This window comes from Larimichthys crocea, unplaced genomic scaffold (genome assembly GCF_000972845.2).
Source record: "Larimichthys crocea isolate SSNF unplaced genomic scaffold, L_crocea_2.0 scaffold269, whole genome shotgun sequence".
NCBI classification, from domain to species: domain Eukaryota; kingdom Metazoa; phylum Chordata; class Actinopteri; family Sciaenidae; genus Larimichthys; species Larimichthys crocea.
In genome coordinates, this window is record NW_020853550.1 from 1289140 (window position 1) to 1309466 (window position 20327).

The following is a 20327-nucleotide window of genomic DNA, read 5'->3' on the forward strand; positions in this document are numbered from 1 at the left end:
TTATTCTGATTAAGACTAATTTGTATCTCAGCTGTACGCTGGAGGGATCTTTTAAGTTTGTTGGTTCACTGTTGTGATCAAGCATAACTTAAGTAATCTTCATGAAACCCAACAAACCCAGGAGAGCTGTTATCTTGTGAAGCCACATGGCAGGATTTGACGGAGGAATGAAAAAAATCCTACAAATATTCACATGCCTTTTATCCTTTCAAAGTGAATTTTTGACTTGGTGGCCTTGCCATATATTGGTTTCTAAGTAACCCATTACCTGCTTATGAAAAATTGAAAGCTTTGCAAATGTTGTCCGTAGCTGAAATGTTTCAAATATTTGTGATATCCATAGTTTGTGCATTGGGCCAAAACCATCCTGGAGGCCACAAAGCCATTATGGATGTATTGACAGCACAGAGAGATGAGTTCCATTTCATTTCACATCATCCAGCACACTGAAAACTAGAGCTGCTCTAGAGGCAAAGATTTTCCACTCAGCTTATATAGAGAGAGGGCTCCTGTGGGTTTTCTTAGGTTATCCGAGTATTTGGTAAAGTGTGGCTGAAATGACACCAGCTCATTTAAGTTCAGATATAGGGCTGCATATTGATCCTCTGTGTGCTACCGAACTGTCAATACTCAAAGGTCAAATGCCTGCTCAGCATGTTATGGCTGCTTACTCATTTTTAATCAGACATTGGCTGATTTCAGTCATAAATTCATATTTGAAGTCAGATTTCTTGTCTCTGTATTTTTGGTAAGAAGATGCTGTTGAAGCTGTTAAAGCAAACACCTTCCTCATGTTCGTGTTGTCAGGCTAAATGCAGAAGAATTATTATACAACACAGTTATGTCAACAACACTTCACTCAGTGATTATAGCTCTACTTTGTAAGGTTGGTCAACATTACAAAATCTTGTTTTAATCTGATTTAATCTGAAGTTGAATCTTTCAGTGCCAGAATTACTAAAACTTGTACCAATATTTAATTTATTTTATTGTTCTCTGTTACTCAATCCCATGCATATTAAATCACAGATTTCACAGACAATTGTTTTTTTTATTGCGTGAAGCATGCACACAACATTATTAGAACCAAACATAGTGGCTTTAGTTACCAATCTGCTAACCTCTACTATTTTGCCATTTTAAAGCTTTTTTGTGTTTTTCACACCCCCAGCTATAGTTTGAGATTTGGACATTATTTAAATTCAATTGGAATATTATATGAATGTAGACTATGCACAGTGTTGATATTTGGGGTTGAGACTCGTCACTCCTGAGAAAGAAGCACCATATTCAGCACAGCAGGGAGTGGGGAGTGACAATAACCACTATAACACACCCCTGCTAGACTAGAGGCCTGCAGGTGGATGTTGGTGTCATGTGAGTGTAGAAGCAGACTCAAGTGAACTCTCTGAGTAGCAGCAGGCTTTGCTTCATTACTCACCTTTTATTTGAGAAGTTAGTGATTTTTTGGACAGTTGTTAGAACATTTAAAAGCCTGCTGATGATTTTTCATTCATTACGGCACTGGTATTGAACATTTTGTAGCAATACACAACTTTGTTTAGATATCAACACAAAGAGTCTGCATGCAGAGAAGTGCTGTGAGGCTGTACAGACGTGCTTTGAGCGAAATGCTAACGTCAGCATGCTAACAGGCTCACAATGATGAGGTTTAGCCTACATGCTGCTGATGTTCAGCAGTAACATTTGCTAATTGGCACTTAGAATACAACTGGGGCTGATGGCACTGTCATTAGTTTTACAGGTTTTTGGTCTAAATTGAAAGTTTGACCCCATGTTGGCACTAGTAGAAAATTCAGGGGATCATTGAACTTATTTGAATTAATCCAGAGGAGACCATGAATGCCTGGACCAGATTTTGTGGCCATCAGTGTAATAGATGTCAAGATATTACAGTGGATAAGTAAAAACTGTGACCTTCTGGTTAAAAAAATCACAGGATCCGTCCTCTGGATCCGTCCTCTGGAGAACAGCAATTCAATTCATCAATCCAATACATTCAATAGTTGTTTAGATATTTGACTCTGAAGTGATCAAAGTGATAGAACTGGCTGCAATCTCTGGAGCACCGCCAATAGAGTGACCTAAACCAGCTGTATTCACTAAAATGATCATTATTAGATTAATGCTGATTCACAGTGTCCTAACCTCCATCAAACCATCAATCCTTTTTTAATCCATCGAGGTCAGGGCTGACATTTCCCCATCATCTCCGACATCTACCAGTTGAGAGAGAGACCCTCCAGAGGGAGGGTGTGCAGGTAATGAAACACTGCTCAACATGAGCTCCACCCAGACTGTTGCACTTGTAACCCAGTCATCCAAAGGTCATGTCCATAGGTGAGAGTAAGAGCCAAGACTAACTGCTAAATCAAGACCTCTGTTTGGTGGCTGAGCCATTTTCTTTACAGCCACACTTGTGGTCACAAAATTGCATACAGTGACCTCGGGTGCACTGCTGTTAAAAACTACTTTGTGCACCCAATTTTTCAGTGAAATCCAACAAGTGAAATACCAGACTGCAGTAACAAGGCGGTTCATTACCTCTAGTTAGATGAAAATGCAGTGATGTTTGGAATGTTCTGTGACACGTAGCAGTTTGCCAAATATATCGAGAAAATTGAATTGAGTAATTTTGGAATTCAGATTATTTTAGTGCTGAAAACATAAGTAATGTTCATCAGGTCGATTGACTATAACGTTTAATCATTTAAATCATCTGTTGAACATAAAAGCCATACTTAGATGATGTGGACTTATGCTACATATACTAGAGTTGCTGGTGCTATGCCCTTTTATAGTTTCTATTTTTTACTTCTACTTATATATCTCTATCTTGTTTAAGTACTCTATTCATCTGTACTTATTTCTGTAAGTTTTCCAAAGTTTTGAGGATCTGGAATTGTTTCTGACAAAACAAGCAATTGAACACACAGATTGTCACTATTTACATTTAGTAGACCACATGATTAATCAGTAATCAATGAGGAGATAATCCTGAGTTACAAGACTATCGGTATATCATCGATATTTAATTCTTGATGAAGAAAAACATATAATAATGATTGGGTTCCTTTGCATAGTAGTAGAAATGTGTACAGTACATTCACTTTGCACATACATTTTAAAATGGATAGATTAGATTGTGTGTGCCTGTGTGTGTAGCTTGCTGTCATATCTATCTTTCCCACAAGGCAGTTTTGATTGTAACCTTGTTGCAAGTGTATTGGAGATGTCCTCGGGTGCAGTTGGTCTCAGTTCTGTGATGCTGCAGAAGGGCTCTGCAAGCTGCCGACCCATCCCCTGCCTGCCAGGCCCGCAGTGGGTCAGTAAACAAAAACCCCTCTGGGTCTCTGACTGCTGGTCCAACAGACATGTCTGCAGGGTGAAGAGGATGAGATCCCAGCTCCACTGCCTTCTTACTTGGTCTGTCAGAGGTGTTTGCATGACCCGCCCTCCTGCCAGTGTGTTCCAGTGTCTGTTACAAAGACACTTTAATGTGGCTGAAATGGTTTAGAATATTTGAAGGGGGATGCATGACCTCTGCATGCATGTCATTTTATCATTCATTGTAATTGTACAGTATGTTTGTGTTGATTTGTTCTGTACACGTGACGTCTATTGCATGTCTGTCCGTCCTGGGAGAGGGATCCCTCCTCTGTGGCTCTTCCTGAGGTTTCTTCCACCTTTTTTCCCTGTTAAAGGTTTTTTTGTGTCACTCGAACCGAGGGTCTAAGGACAGAGGGTGTCACTCCCTGTACAGATTGTAAAGCCCTCAGAGGCAAAATGTGTTTTTGTGAATTTGGGCTTTACAAATAAAATTAGACTTGATTTGATTTGATGTATGATCAATAATTTCAACAATAAAATTCTCTAATTTTTGGCTTTTGTGGCTGAAATGTCTCAGAAATCTGCTGCCCGACACTCATTGACTAGTTAGTGGGGGTTAATTGTTGCATCAGTGGTATTGATCAGGAACCCCATCAACTCCCCACAGATGCATTATGGTCATGACTGATGTCAGTGCTGTGGGTGCAACAGAAATTGAACTTCTTGCACAGTAAACCAATAAAATTTTGCTACGTGGACTGGGTTTTTTTCACACTTTTGTACACACAGTTTCTGTAGAAAAACAATGATGAGGCAGTATTCCTTTTTTCTTTCTTTATTTTATTTATGTTTATAATGTTCTCAATGTCCAGTCTTTAGATTTAATGCAGATGAGAGATTGTCAGAGTAAAAAGGCCACCAAGGGAAAAAAAGTTGGACTGGGTGAATGAGGTGACTGTCCTCTTTTTGTTTTTTGTATGGTCCCATCCATTTGCTTTAAAGTGACTGGATTCTTGGGAAATGACCAAATTCAATGTGCCATCACTCTGGAATTGCTCCTTGTGGTCGTTGTACAGTCACACTTTGGACTCAACACTTCTTCAACTAGTTGGCAGTAAATTCCTTTAATTGATAGTGATCACAGCTGCTACTGTGAAGCAGCTTCAGGAAGTTTGAGGACATACTCAATTAAAACTTAGTATTAGTATTATAAACTTAGTATACTTATGTTAGAAGTGGGGGAGTTTAGCAGAAGTTGGTCTAAATCTATGCCTGTGTATTTTTTACTGATGTTTTATCAGATAATCAGATGTAAAGTGGTTGGGCAATGATATGTAGATGCTTATTCAAATTAGGGTGAACCTCAAACCCACACGATCAAATTAAATAATGCATTTGCCTCGTCCATTACTGCCCTGTTATGGTATAACTATGTCCTCCAAATGTGTGCGTATCCAGGAATTATATTTGTCTTCCTGGATGTGTGGCATTACATTATGAGTCATTGTTAGGCTCAAGATGCAGCATGTGATAGGAAAAGCTTCTCTGCAGACTAATTAGGTAGAAAACTGACCTGCTCTTGCCCTGCATGAAGGTAATAGCCATCCATACCACTGAAACATGCAGGCAGGCAGCCGACCATTTCAAACACTCTCCGCAAGTCCAAGGACTCACTTATTGATTTAAGATCCCTTGATTGTCTTTTTCTCTCTCAAGACTGTCCAAGCTGCCTCTTAACGAGTCTCACCTTAGAATTATCTGAAATGGATCAAGCAGTATCTATTTTTTTTAACAGAGTCTGGTCACATGGGGAGGCATTTATAGCTCTTCCCTAAAATTCTTCAGTCGAATGATGAATAGCAACTGTCTGCATAATGCCTGTTTTCCCTCTAAAGAATTCTAATTGGCATCTTGTGAAGCAGTCAGGGATGAAGGCTTTATCATAGCAAACATCTGCAGTTTAGATTTCACCTATTTGCTGCTTCCGCCGTCCTGTCTTTGCCAGCTGCACCCATACCTCCCAGAGTGTCAAGAGCCCAGATTTCTTTTCCAGCTTCTTTGTAGGTGAAGAGATCTTGAATGTGTTCTGAGGATAATGAATGCCATGTATTGGCGACAAGCTCCTCGCAGTTTTCTGTGACAGATGAACCCTATTGGTTTTTTCACTGGCTGCCAGATCACTGTGACTCATCCCCTCTTTGCTGTTTGGCTGTCTCGCTCCCAATTAAATCTCAGTGATGAAAAGCTGTGGTTAATACCTGTACCTGTAATGGGTGCACTTTACTTTCTAACAATCTGTACACCATGGATGTATTTTCCCCTGTGTCATTTGTAGATACACATCAGAAAGATCCAATGAATTTTTAATTTCCATGTCCTGTGAGTGATTATTAGAACATATGAATAGCTCACTGTAAATTCCGTATTTCATCCTATCATTGAAGTTAAGTCAATGCTATGAGTGGTTTTGATCTTTTGTCCGCACTCTGTGTTGGTGTTTATTGAGTTTCTTGTCCAGAGTCCTCTTTGATTCTCTCTATTATTGTAAATCTTGAGTTGTTGAATAGTTTGTGGCATTTCACTCTCTCATTGGGACTAAAAGACTCACTAACTGGACAGATACCTAAGGTAGCCCCATGGGGCTTCTGGTGGTCCACATTAAATTATTAAGTTTTAGTTGGGTTCTCATTACACACTCCTTGTTGGTCATGAGATATCAGGTGTCAGCCATGACTGTGAATACATTTTCATTGTCAATTTCTTCATAAAATAAAATTGTATCTGCTATCAGCTACATGAGTTACATAAAGTCGGGTATACGGATCCTACGTTTGGGAGCCCAGCTCGGCGTTTGTCTTTTATTTCACCAAGCTCTCACCAACAACAAAAAATCTCCTTTTTTCTTCTTAGCCTCTTCAGTCTCTTAGCCTCTGCCATTTCTGCAGAGGCTGCTAAGCCTGGTTACACCTGGTAACACCTTCACCCCAGGCCTGAAAACCTCCTCCCAGCAGTTCAGAGCTCCTTTGCTAGTGGTGTAAAACACTTACTGGGGACTCACACAGGGGACATAAGCACCGCTGAACGGCTGCGCCACGGTTTTGCTCTGTCCTCTGCCCGGCGTCAACTCACACCAGCGTCAACTCACACCGGCGTCAACTCACACCGGGTGCGTGATGTCAGCGTAGCGAGCCAGCCGTATTCACGCGAGAATCCTGAACGTACACGAGACGCCGCGATAAACTGTGTATAAAGGACACGACAACAAACAGCTTACTTTGCTCCTCCAACGTGGAAGAGATAAGAGATAAAAAGGATCTGTTGTGTCATAAATGATTGTGTGTTGTTCCACTTCAACAACAATCTCTCGTCGTTCATGTTGACCCTTTGATCGATTGACTTCTGACCTGGTGCCACCGGTCATGATGTAATGTTGATGTGAAGTGGTGATAGGCTACATGAACTGCGTATTGTATTTTATTTTGAAAGGGGGCGGAAGTGTTTTACGTTGATTCTGTGTCGCATTTCCTGTCTGGTGCAATCTGCTCTGTTGAGATTCACGCGGTTTAGCAACGGCTGGCGTCAAAAATAGAAGTTCTACGGAATGATAGCGCTGCAGCACGGACAGTCGCTGCTGGGACGTTCCGCGGTGCACCCGGTGGGAATGGTTTCATTGATTAGACTGGCAGCGATCAGCTCCAGTGACCGCGGTGCTTATGTCCCCGGTGTGAATAAGGCTTTAGTCCAGGCAGCAAGGCCTGAAATAACTAGCAGTTATAACTTATTTACACATTCCTTGTATGAGGTTGTGAAAACAGGAGTATGGGGGGCAGAATTGAAATGACAGAAGCAACATTCACCTGACTACAGGTCAGTGTAGCAGCAGAAATGGTTGTGAAGTTATTTTAAGATAGGTAAGGTACACAATGCTGTTTAGTGTTCCACACATCCAAAACATCACTGCAGTAAGATAGGACATAACATTTTGTAAGAAGTTCATTTTTTTAATGGTTATTGTAACTGATAAGAATGATGGTAACAACAATAATTGTGAAATATCGTATACTGGTATACTGTGAAAGAGAGATATTTTTTGAGGCTGTTATTGTACCTTGAAAATCTCATACCGTTGCAACCCGAGTAAATACTTACCTACACGCTGGATTCCCTTTTGTTTCAACTTATCTCAGGTTCCCACCTCGGCTGGCTAACTCCAGCTTGCAGGGATGAGCTGCACTAGTGACAGCCTCGTTAACCCAGAGGTCAAGCAGCCATGAGATCAAAGCTTGTCCCTGGAGGCTGGCCAACAATGGGTCTGAGCCCAGGGCTAGAGGAAACCAGCTACAGTAAAAGCTAGACTCCCAACATTCTTGTCATTTCCCAAACTGCTGTTTGTGCCATTGTGTAATTAGCCTCTGATTAATGAGTATAATTTGGATTTAACGGGTCAGACTGATGCAGATCTCCTCTGGGCTATGTTCACTGTAATATCAAGGGAGATGTGATAGTATGACATGGCAGGATCATTAATCCCATGTTGCTTGTTTGCTGTCCATTTGTTGTAAAGATTGTGTTCAGTCATGTGGTGATGACATGAAAACCTCATTTTATTCACATCATCAGTTATTTGAAGGTGACTCAGGTCAGTTTGGCTCCCTCGTTAATCAGCTGTCTGCTGTCTCTGTGTGGATGATAGTGTAACCATATTACACTGATTATTTAACAGTATTTTATTACAAAATAATCATTTTGTTAATGCCAAAAAAAAAAAAAAAACAGCACACTGTAGGCTCTGTTTTTTTATTTTAGATATGTTCAGATAGTATGACAGTCCAGAAACGCTTCTTGTCATGAGGCTGGATGGGAAGGTGTTTTGTCAAGGGGGTCAAGTGATTCTCGGTGGGTTCTCCACTGTGTATGAACCCTTTCACATTTGCCTTTGGCCTGTTGATAACAAAAATATATTGTGGCGCAGCATTCAATTTTTACAATTCATATTAAAGGAACAATGTGTAATTCCAGGAGCAGCATTTTACCCTTGATGTCATGACACTCTTCAACATTGTCGAACAAAATAAACCTTGTAATGTCCTCAAAAATGTCTTGCAAACGTTCCAAACTCCGGGTATTTGTTCCTCTGGAGAGGCCGGGGTCGGCTAGCAGCAGCTCTGTCTTTCTCTGTTCTCTACTCCTTCGTCCTAATACTGGACTGTGGGCAGACTGGACTAGTGATTCACTACCACCTGTGGAGTCATAAGTGGTATTACAAGACAGTATGGGTCGAAGTTAGCTGGATAGCATGCTTTTCCATAGATATCTTTGCAACACTAATCATGGATGTATTTGACATAGCACCACCACTTGAGTTCTGGTATAAATGTATATAAATGATATTTGGCCATGTCTTACACATTGCTCCTTATATACACATACACCATACACCAAGATATGTGGCTACACGTGTGCTCCCTGTAAATATCAATCATCCATCATGAGCTGTGTCATCAGGTCTAATTTATAACCGCAGCGCTTTCTGGAATGGTAAATGACCGATGTCAGATTGTGACAAAGAAAATAAATCAAATGGTGAAGACACCAATATATACATGTTGTTTTATAACTCTTACTTAATCACTGCTTATGTCACTGTGCAGAGCCTGCATTATCTTTTCTATCACATCCACAGCCAGACTGAGGAAGGATATCCATGCGCTTGACTCTGCAGAGGAAATGAAAGAACACTAAGGCACTTCCTACGATCTCTTGCCGTGTGCTGACGTCAGGATGAAGAGGCGTATTATTTAATCCCCGGCCTTTCTGCTGACCTTTGGTCACAGATGTGCAGTCCAGCCATTCTAGCTGGTGTGATCTCTGCTGCTCTAATCCCACAGGTTCCCACGGCACGCAACAGACGGGCTGCTTCGGCCAGCCTGAACTGGATTGACCTTATAAATCCAGGCCGCTGCTCTAGATTTAGGCACTTGCTGTCAGAGGGAGGGGATTATGGCAGCACCTACGGCTACAGTTATATAATGCTGTGTTGTTGCTGTTAAAATGCCAGCGGCTCAGAAATGGCAGTTTTCTTTTGGTTAGTTTTACATTTTCATACTTTCTTGCAATATGCTTTTACTTTCCAGTGAACAGACATTGTCAAACAGCGCACCAGTATCTCTTCAGGTCCTAACAGTAATGACAAGGCACAACAAAGATCTACAGTCAACTGATGTAACTCAGTGTGACAGATCTCTGGCATTCTGGCTTTGATTGATGGCTGTGTGGCAGGAAAATATAGATAACTTTGGTATAACAAAATCTTCAGCCAACTGTTCAAATATTGAAACAATAAGGACAGTCGGGCTGTTGTTTATTTATGCACATATACTTCTGCCATGAGACTGATTTGGACCTGTATACGCAATTAAAGGTGCATATGGAGGAAAGAGATCTTTAAAAATTCACCCCTCCTGCTCCTCCTATCTTCTTCACTCCCAGTAACTGGCTGGGAACCACAGACAGATGTCTCAGACTCTGTGCTCTGTTGTAGTTCCACATTTTGAAATTAAAAAATGTGCAGAGGAATGTGGGAATTTACATAACTGAATAAACGCTGCAGCATCTTGAAGAAGTTCAACCACACAAACTTTGTATTTTAGCACTTTTTGTTTACCTCAGACAGTTTGACCCTGTGTTGTGTCTTAATCGTCATGGTGGGACACCTGTATTTATTCCTGTGACATTGACCTTTCCTGAATGAGCAAACTATGGTTGCAATACTTCAATCTGCCAGAGCAGTCATGGGCTGAATAAAAGTACTGCTCGGGTAATGATCTCTGGGCTCCGCTCTGAGGCTACTGAGCCTTTCCTCTGCTCCACTCTCTTCGCCGCAGGCTCTGGGTGTGTGTCACAGATAGAAAGGGAGAGTGTGTGCGTGTGTGTGAAGCACATATACACTGAACCAGCTGCCCCCTGCCTGTGATTGATAATGTGCCTCATTATTTGTGCCATTTCATCTGAAGCTTCCAGGGAAAGCTTCAAGCTGGGACTGTCTGTCTGCTTGGAATACCTGCTAATGACGGCGCGCGATCTCCCCCTCCCGCTGTCGCTGGCCAGCCAGAGCCGGTGAACACAGCCCTGGCACATAAACACACACATTCATTTGAACACGCATGCGTCACTTCTAACACAAAAGCAAGCACATTCACTGGGGTCCCTTCAAAAGCACTGCAAGTTCCTCAGAATTATTCCAATTAGAAAGCATTAATATTTCCATCATAAGTTGAAATCCTACTAATATCCAGTAAGAAATTTAAAGCTCTGCCAATCAATGGCTTTTAGAATAAAGCTCAAATGACCAGTGTGTGAAAAAACTCCCTATGTGCTACCTAAAGTCACTACATTTACACTTAATCTGCCTATTCTTTGAAATGTCCAAATTCTCAGGCAGCCAAATGGTGGTCTCCAAAATTCCTGTTTAATACTGTAGATACAGTACAAAAAATGTGAAAAAATTGTGTTGCCTTTGCAAAATGATGATGTATATCAATCAAAATATCAATTTACTACTTACTATTGTAAACTGTTGATTGAACTGAACTCTTCTATTCTACACACTGGACCTTTAAGACACAATTTACAATTTCTGCTTACAACACAAGACATAGCAGCCAGCTAATATTACTTACTAGTCCAACAGCAGAACAGAAGCCCTAGAATCTGTCTTTCAACTTTTTAAGTTCTCGCCAACGACTAAAAGTAAGTCCCAGATTTACTCTTCCGTCCGGCAGCTCCTTGCTCTTCTTCACCTTCACCTCTGCCAAAAGCATGAAAGAGATGCCTGAAGAGGAGCAATGTCCATCGAAGCTGCTGAGCCCAGTTACAATGTCCACTTTCCTGGTGCTGGTTCAGGAGTGCAGAGAGGGAATGACAGAGACACCATTCACACGATTACACATCAGTGTAGCATCATACAGTACAGATGTTTTCAGTGAGACAGCAACTACTTGCTCAGCACCAAACAGCAGACAGACACTGTTAGTGACTTGCAAGTGAACACAGTCGAGCATTTAGCAGACAGATATTCAGGATTTGGGACTTTTTAAAGGTCTAATGTGTAACATTTAAGAGGATCTATTTATATTTATATATATTCAGAAGTATGTTTTCATTAGTGTCCTCTCACCTGAAAATAAGAACCTTAAAATAAGCCTTTTCTCCTCTTCCACTGTTTGCCATGTTTCTACAGTAGCCCAGAACAGACAAACAAAACACTGGAATGGTGACATCAGCCTAATTAAGGTAATTGTTAATGCTGATTTAGAAAAGTGATGCACCATCTTGAAAAAGGATTAACTGACTTCAGAAGCTTTTACCCATTTACCTTACAAAATGAGCAGTTACAGGCAATATCTGGATATTTACACAGACTCATGGCCTGTCATCACCATCTATTCACCATCACAATATTTGCTCCTTCCTCCCACATAACGTGTTATACTTTTCAGTTGCAATTTACTGAACAGAGGCCCTCCCACACAGTCTATTGAGACCAAATCCTGTTAAAAGAAGGTGTCTGAACCTTTTCCATGTCTGTTTGTAAGTCTGTGACACAAAAACATTTGAGAACCGCATCCCTCTCAAGATGTTACACAGATAGACACAGCCAGTCAATGTGTTCAATAAAGACCATATTATCTGTAATGTGTTCTAGTCTTGCTACTCACACGACTTCAAAAGAGGGGGGAAAAAAACGGCCCGACCCATTTCAAGTTTTTGCACAATGATGTAGTATGAGTTCATCACCTGTGCCAGCGTTGAGCCAGCAGGGTTCAAGCAGAAGGCAGGAAACGGCCGAGGAAGTGAGGTCAGAGCTGCAGCGTGGCTCTGGAAGCGGTCTGAATGACAGGAAGAGAGAGGAGATGGAGATAAGGCAACAGGAAGAGACTGCTTTGAAAATCCTGCCTCAACTCTGACTTGTGTCGCCCGCGTGGGGTGGCAGGGGGCAGAGAGACGAGGGCTCTCTGAATGACATTCTCCAAAGGAATCAGAGCCTTCATACATTATTAAAGAGTCCTCTGGTTTCTAATAACAAGACTATATTTACTGGAAGTCTCTCAAAGCACCAGGCTGCAAGACACATAACCAAACACACTACCATTTTACTGAAGACATGTAGCTGCAAAATACAAATGGCGTTTCCCTTTTAGTAGATATTGTAGTAGTGAATAACAGAATATTTACGATAAATTCACTCAGGTTAATTTGTTCAGAGCTCAGCCAGAAACCATAACCATAAGTACAAAAATACCAAAGTGTAACTGGAAGACAGCTTCATTATTCACCTCTTATTACATTTCTGGCATCATATTCAGTACATCAATCCTCTGACTTTTGATAAATAGTTTTATTTGGACTGAGAACTACAGAGCTGGATTAAAATACGATAAAGCCAAAGTTGACAAGTGAACTTGAAGGGAAGGAGGCTCCTCTTTTCAGTTTAGGTTTCACAGTTCTACTTTCTTCATCCCTCGGTTCCATAATTACATTCCTCTGAACACCAATAAACAGGACACTGCTGATCATTTCTGTTTCATCCATTGCTGTCAGAAATCAAAGTTTCTGTGTTGTTATATTATCTCCCAAATGCCCAAAGAAATGAGCTCAGAGCTCTGGATCAGTTGAGCGTTGCTTTTGATGGGCAGTGGCAAAGGAAAAGGCAGCGAGACCTCTGTGATGGTGGTGACTGCCAAAGAGATCTCATGAGAGTTTTCAGTGCTCTGCTATTACCAAGTCTTGTGTTCATAGGATAGTGATTGACAATTAAAGTAATTAAGAAGTGTTAACTGTACTAACGTTTGTTCATGAACATGTAGGAGTTACTCCAGTGTGTATAAACAGGATCCGCATGCCTGTTTTTTGCATTACAGCAACCCTGTGTAGAAAATCTCTTCTGTTAAATACAACATTTGAATCATGTTGATGCCCTCTGCGCCCTGAGCTGTGAAAGTGTGCAATGTAACTGGGCTCAGCAGCCTCTGTGTACATAATGGCAGAGTTGAACAGACAGAGGAAGATAGGGGAAAAAAAAGGAGAACGTGACCAAGTGAGAAACCACCAGACAAGAGTAAATGTGGGACTGACTTTTAGTGGTTGGTGAGAGCTTGGTGAAATACAATGCTGAAAGACAGACACCAAGCTGGACTGACTGCTGCTGGACTAGTAAGTATTAGCTGGCTGCTATGTCTGCTGTTGTTGACCTCGCTTGATGTTTGGCTGTTAGAAAGTTGTCAACTCGCTACTTTTTGATCATAAGTAATGTAATCAGAACAAATACACGTGCACAGCTGTCCACTGGGGGCCCGAAATCACACAACTTCTCTAAATTTCAAACATATAAAATAACTTACCACAATGACATACATTTCATACCAAATTAAAAGTTTAAAACAAACAAACAATTATTAAGTCAATACATTAATGATGGTCTGGTACCGCCAAAGCTTCTGATGGCACTATGCCATTAACATGTAGCCTTTAAATTGGACCCTATTAGTCTTGTTAGCGATACCGTGTCTCTGAATAAAACCCTTTGCTTCTTGTCACACAGGTGATGTTCACCTCTTCAGTCAAAGGTTTTTCTCTCTGGCTCCACTGAAGAGGATAAACATGCTGGAAGTCACTTTTTTCCATTTGCCTTTCACTGCTTCCACCATCTGCCACTGGCAGTAACTCTGACAGCTTTAGCTCCATCTGCACCGCCACGACAGCGGACCCTCATCCTGTTTTTTGTGCTGTAAAGCAATCCCACAGTTTTGCAGCCAAACTCAACATGGTGGAAGACAAAAGTTAAAATGCAGAGCGCGGCTAAGAGTCTGCCAGGCCCTCTCTCTCAGCTGGGGTCCTGTTTGTTTCTGATAATCATACTAATTTCTCCAAATGATTTATTGATGTGAAAATGCTCCACATATTTGAAATAGTTTGTCTGGACTGATCGATTACATACTGTCATTCAACATTTCACTGATTTTTGTGTGTGGCACCAGCATTTGACACATGTAATATCTCACCACTGGCTCGTCCAATTAGTTAATGGAATATTCCCAGATGTATAGGAATCATGTATTGACTTCACTCTCTATTTCAGCCTGAAAGAATGTTGATTGCACAAATATAACTCTGATCTGATTGAAGTAGCGTGTTAGAATTCTCTCAGTCTTCAGTAAAGTGATCCTATAAATGTAGCCTGGCGTGTGTATAATGGCCACTAAATATTCTCTCAGATGCGTCTCCTCTCAGATGAACAGTTCTGTTGTGAATAATTGCTGCTGACACATGCAGTGGGAGAAAAGGAAACATGCACAATGTGACGCACGGCAAAAAAATAAATAAATGTCAACAAAACTCTGAGCTGCAAACATTATGGCTCTGTGGCAACGTCCATGGTCTCTTTGTGCAAAGCGCCTATAAAATCAGCCCGTTCTCTGTCCCAACATAAAATAACGACTTTGTCACGCCCCTAGATGTATGATACTGAAAGGTACCCGTCCGCGTCTGTATAACACACTCTGGGTTCTCAATTCACTCCAATATGAACCCGTTTGCGGCGGTAAGAGACGCTTAGAGCAGAGCTACAGCCGTCCATTTACTCCAATAATAACCCGATCACAGCAATACATGACGCTGCGAGCTACAATCTGATTGGTAAACCGAGGACTCTCTCTGATGTATTTTTTCACTATTTTAAGGATTTCTTTTAATGATATCGTCAACATTTCTCAATACAAACATGCCAAAGTGTCACTTAAAATTCAACAATAAGATAGCTTCATGTTGTTGCCCTCAGTATGATTTTATAGTTATAGTTTTAAAGTTTTATTTGTATGTTTTGGATAGCGGAAAGGCCTACACGACCCATAATCCTCGACCACAGTTGCTATGTTGATGAAGACAATCCACTTTGCGCTACCTGTTTTTTGCGCCACCTGTTTTTATTTATTATTATTTATTCTTAACTAATTTATAAAAAATAAAGTTACTGTAACTGTTCAAAGAGGTCAGTGTTTTATCGTGTGTACAAATTACAATATTTAATAATTTCAGTTCGTCATAGCTACACGTCAAGAGATTTTAAGCAAAGTGATTGGATGGTTTTTAACTGCAATGCACCCTGGGAATCATAGTAAATGTATGTTTCACGTCTGGGTCCTACGGCGATCATTTCTGATTGACACAGGTCAAATCTAAAGTGAGTTAGTCATGGTAAAATCTGCGGATTATTTGTAAATTGAAAGAAATAATAGACTGATATAAAACGTGAAATATTTTTAGAGAGCAGTCTGTGTACTTCTGCAACTGTTATTTTTGTAACGTATTCTAATGTGAAAGACACTTGCTTGGCCAGCTAACTAACAGTAGTACTAGCCTATGTTAGCAACGTACTTTTAAAGCCCGCTTCACCAGAGATGGATGGCCCGGCCTGTAAGGCTGAAGGTTGATGATCAGTTTCTAAGTGAGAGTAACATTAACGAGCATGAATACTGTACATAAAACTGTGAGCACTCAGTTACATTCAGCAATCAGTTTCTAAAGCAGTGTTTTAATCAAGGGATGACCTGCCCCAGTAACAGTCACAGAAATGTTATGATGTGTTTTTATTGTTTCTCTTGAGTTGGCTGAGACATGTGACTCCATGTCCCTTTCCAAGAACACTGCAGAAAAGCACAGAGCTGTACTATATCTGATATACAGGGTTGGATATGAGCAGCACCTATAAGAACTATTGTCAAATGCAGAGAGAAATAGAATATGAATATAATCCAGACGTGACATACTAACTTTCTTTGATCATACGCCTATTGTTACTTTACAGCTTTGTGTTTATGAGCGAAGTGTATCTATTTAACTACACTGCAGACTGCAGTCTATGATACCAGTGACTTTACAGATAGATAAATATCCCTTTATAACACATCTGTATCCTCACACTGTGCTGCATTATTATAAGACAAGACTGGAGTGCAGACAAGGCTCCTTGTATAAGTTGTCCACCCCAGTAATATCCATGTCCAATAGTATTAGTATATGTGTAAGTCACCATAAACATTGATGGACTAAATGCATGCACTTTATTAAATTTGGAAAATTTGAGAACTCGCTCACAGCATTTTGTTGTATGCCTCAAGTGACATCCATGGGGCGGCTATCTTAATGTCACAGAAACACTGGGAGAGTTGCAAACAGGGCGCAGAAATTCAAGCCAGGCCCATTTGCACTACCCTGCATGTTCTTAATGGAGGGGGACCATGTTAGGCCACAGCTGATGCAGTATTGACCTTTAAGAAGGATAAATATAAGTTCATAGATGAAGTAATAGGTTAAGTTAGCCAAGAAGCCCACATGAATGCCATTGACCAGTACTAACCAACATATTTTTATCTAGTTTTATCATTTATAGACATTACAAGTAGAAACCAAAATTACCAATTCAGTGATGGTTCAACAAAGACGTTCCTTTTTTTTCATGTTGCTTTCAAGTCTACATACACCATGTACCAAAGATAATCCCAAACAAGATAGCAATGTGCAATATGCACAAAAAGCTGTACACACGTCTATTGTGTATGCAGTGTGTGACAAAAAGGTCACTTACCATGAGAGCCACAATTCTGCCAGGTGAAACATGAATGTTACCTGCTGAGCAGCCACACACGGTCTGGCATTTTTACAGGTAACACATATTATATAAAAAATTAGAAGTCTAATTGTCCCAATAACAGCAACACCCATAGTAAATAGTAAGGAATGCATAGGACTTATAAACTGTACCTATTTGCTGGTAAAACAAAACCCCCTTGTGTTACTGCCTCTCTCTCTGACGGCCTTTGAGGAGTGACATCCCCATGTCTGTCACGTTGCTTCCATCAGGCTCTGGATCAGGTTTCTCTCTGTGCCTCACTCTACGCAATATAACAAGAAACAAAATGCAACACTTTGAATACAGTCCATGATTAAACATGGAATTTCAAATGAAGTAAATGGGAGCTAATTTCATAGAAACAATATAAGTAATAATGCATTACTGAGGGTTTGAGATGCTGAACATGCTGTAGAAATGTGAGTCTACTTTTACTCGCAACAATAAATTAGATAAGAGTGTGGCCTCTTGAACAACTGTTTCCCTACACTACAGAAATAAATAAATAATAATAAATAATAATAACAGTTATGACAACATTAACTCCAAATCCTGAAAGCATGCTGAAGCTCTCATCCAACTCCAAATCATCAGGATCACCTGAGTCAATCATTTTTCAAACTAAACAGGAAAGACACAGAACATCAGCAGTCAGATGAGGTTAGCCATTTTTAAATGCCTTAAACTGCTTCAGAAACCTGACACCTTTGTTTGCTTTAAAACATTTTCTGAAAAATGTTTTCAAGTTTTTTTACGTACCTATGTCAGAATCAAAATGCCACCGAGGGGTCTCTCCATTCTCCCATCAACCTTTGCACACACTGGTGGCGAGTGATTGGTTGTAATAGCCCGAGCTCAGCACGTCCAAAATGTGAGTGGTGAATAAATCTAGAAATGTGTTTTAGACGTGAAAATAAAATAATAAACCTAACAAAGCATTCTGTACGTTACATCTGTTCACTTTCAGATCCTGAATTAGTTTGGAAAACATTGTGTGATTTCAATGCAGGATCGTCCTGGGGCGGTGGCATCTCCATAGCAACGGGGGTCGAGGATTATGGGTAGTGTAGGCCTTTCCGCTATCCAAAACATAGGAATAAAACTTTATTTCTCTGAATCAAAGGAGAAAAAAATCACACTGTACAACATACAATCAGATTGTAGCTCACAGCGTCATATATCACCATAATCAGGTTATTATTGGAGTGAATGGACGGCTCTAAACGTCTCTTACTGCCTCAATTCAGAACCCAGAGTGTTTCATACAGACGCGGAAGGGTACCTTTTGCATCAGTATCAGATGTCTAGGGGCGTGACAAATTGTCTGTATTTTACGCACTGGGAATGAGAAGGGGTTGTAAAAATAGACCCAGAAGATAACTGGTGTCTCGTGCCCATTCCTCTCTGTGAAGCTGCTGCCGTTACACTGGCAGACTGATGCTGATATGCTTGATGCTGTCATCTGTGGGCTACAACGATGATAGATTTAGATCAGTCGTCCTCTTTCATAAACCGTGTTCTTTAATGTAGGAGCTGTTAGCGGCGCACATCTTTTTTTCTTCTATCATGTGGTTATGATCTCCCCATGGTCACAGATGTAATGAGGAATAATATCTGGGCAGTATGCTGGCACATATTAAACACTCTCCTAAGAGCTTGAAGGCATTAGTGTTCACACCTCAAATCATGGTCACAATATGCTGTAGAATTTCTACCACAGGCTTTTATTATGTTATTATAGTACAGAAACTTAAAAATTCAGTAGCCATTAATATTATTCTATTAAATGAGTGATCACTTCTCATTCCTCTCACAGTACATAAATATATTATAGTTTGTCCTTGATCACACTGAGAAACGTGGTAGTACTCTTGAGTATATTCAGTATATATACTGTATATACTGTCTTGTTTGTGTATGATCAGGATTATTAACTCATGAAAGTTATTATTGATCACCTCTTGTCCTAAAATTAAGGGACATTTTATTAAATGTTCAACAAATCCAACATTGTTCAGTGGATACAGCGGCTCTTACTTCAACTCAGGGCACGGACCAAGCGGCTGTGGATGTGAAGTGAAGCCAACGCCAAAAACTGCAGTTCCTCAAACATGCACTTGTGGCTGGCTACAGAATAAGTCAGTCTCCATAAGTTCCCATGTTCAAATGTCCAACTTCACAGCAGAAATAAACATGTTCACAGCCTGGGACAAAAAACAGTTTTGGTCTCTGTAGCTAATTTCCCCGTTCATGACAACTGTACTGAGGGTGAATTCTTATAGAACTTGCCTGTTATTATATTAAAGCATAAAGTTATGCATAATAACAGCGTGGCTGTGGCATCACAGGTGGCTTGTTTGAGCAACCAGACAATAAGGGTACAAGTGAATCCAGATATGTATGTCTATGAACAACCATAATCAGATATATTAGTCCAAATAGCTTTTGTTTAAGAAGATACCTTCATCTCCCGTTATAAAGAAAAATCAGTTAATGGAGTAATGGCAGGTTTCATTTGATTTACTTCAGTAAATGAACAAATTGTCTGCATTCACTTCGGCACCACTATTAACATGAATGAATGTTGACAGTTTACTGATTGTGCCATTAAAGCAGCTGACTGGCAGTCTGGGCTGTTTTTCTCTTTGTTACTTTCTTCCTCTTCCTCTTGAAGTTATCAGGAGCTGCAGGCACTTGTGACTACTCGTGCTTTTACATCTTTTCCTGACATACTGTACCTGCCTGTTTCTGAACAGCACTGAGGTGTGATCACTCCAGAAAGTGGCACATGAAATTATTCAGCTGCCTTTGTGAAATATTTGGTTTAAGAAGCTTAATGACATACTTACAGGGCTTCTTAGAAAACTGCTTTTGAGTTAACCACTAACTTTCTTTCCAGCTGGGCTAGTGCTACTCTGTTAAAATAACTATTTTTTATGTACCATTCTATATACTTCCTTCTGTTGGAGAAAATACTTCTTAAAGATGATCCTGAATCCTCCCTAAAACCACTGCTCCATAACACATTTCCACGCATTGTGCTGAGTGCCCAGTCAGAGTGTGTGCATGTAAGCAGGCCAGCCAATCATTTCATCTTTTTGGGCTTGTGACAGCCACAGATACAGATTTTTTTACAGATTACCTCGCATTGTTTTAATAAAATTGGATGGCACAGCGTATCAGCTATGATGGCTTTATCTATTTTGTACTTTTTGGCTTTCAGTCACCTCAAAAGTCAGCTACACAGCTTACTGTCAGTCTTTGGTTTCTAAATTACAAGTTAGAGTCC

At 40.4% G+C, this 20327-nt stretch overlaps 1 protein-coding gene and 1 long non-coding RNA gene across 2 annotated transcripts in view; one reads left to right on the forward strand and one right to left on the reverse strand.

The window, feature by feature from the left end:
- Window positions 1–20327, forward strand: part of LOC113744885 (IQ motif and SEC7 domain-containing protein 2) — a 49997-nt gene that overhangs the window by 14641 nt on the left and 15029 nt on the right. The gene's annotated exons all lie outside the window — the stretch shown is intronic.
- On the reverse strand, window positions 8141–17294 carry LOC113744886 (uncharacterized). Its single transcript, XR_003461882.1, has 4 exons — window positions 17170–17294; window positions 11031–12239; window positions 10412–10479; window positions 8141–8591 (listed from the first exon to the last, which is right to left on the reverse strand). It is a non-coding gene; the product is annotated as an uncharacterized LOC113744886 (long non-coding RNA).